Genomic DNA, 937 nt, shown 5'->3' with positions numbered 1-937 from the left:
GCACCTTGCAGGCCAAAAGACCCCACCCACCCACTCCTGTAACAGACCCGGGAGGGGAGGCAGCTCTGTTCACTGCCCCTACCCCAGGCAGCACATGGAGGCCCTCTGCTCCCCTCCCCCCATGGATGTGCAGAGATGTGCCAGCAGCACTGAGGTGGCTCCCTGCCCACTCTGCCTCTGTCCCTCCGTGCCGCTCCCAGAAATGGCTGGCATGTCCCAGCATCCCCTGGGCCGGGGGGAGTGTCTCCATTCATTGCCCCTGCCCCAAGTACCAACTCCGCAGCCCCCATTAGCCAGGAACTGCAGCCAATGGGAGCTCTGGTGGCAGCGCCTGCAGGCAGCGGCTCACAGAGACCTCCCTGGCATGGCCCACCTAGGACCTGCTGCCGGAGGGTTGTGTGTACCAGTCACTTTGGGAGCTGCACTGGCCGGGGTAAGCGCCACCCCGCCTGTACCCCAACCCCCTCCCCCAGCGCAGAGCCAGTACCCTGCACCCAAACTTCCTCCCAGAGCTTTGCTTGTCTTCCTTTCACCCAGAACTCTCCTTCTTCTCCTGGGCTGCAAGTAGCCATCCCTGGGAAGCCAAGAGGCAGGCACAGGATTCTACCTCCCAGTAGTCAATCGCACCTCCCCAGGCTTTGCAGAATGACTGCTGGTGCTCTACTAACCCCACTTAGCCGCACTGAGGTGCTTAGCTTCTGCCCTGCCTTCCTCAGATCAACTTTCCTCTTTTGCTCCATTCCTGCCTCACTCCCTCCTTTGGCAAGTCACGCAGAAGAGCCGGCCGCCATAGGCCAATCTCCCAGGGCAGAGGAGACCAAGCCACAAGGCTTCAAAAGGTGACTGGCCAAGATCCTCTAGCTTTCCCCTGCTGATGCCAAGGCTTTTTCTCAGCTCATTTCACTACCCTCTATCCTGCAGGGGTTGGGGTTTATCG

The sequence above is a fragment of the Mauremys mutica genome, chromosome 22 (assembly GCF_020497125.1).
Source record: "Mauremys mutica isolate MM-2020 ecotype Southern chromosome 22, ASM2049712v1, whole genome shotgun sequence".
NCBI classification, from domain to species: domain Eukaryota; kingdom Metazoa; phylum Chordata; order Testudines; family Geoemydidae; genus Mauremys; species Mauremys mutica.
The sequence above is the reverse complement of the archived record's forward strand: the minus strand, read 5'-3'. Positions refer to the sequence as shown.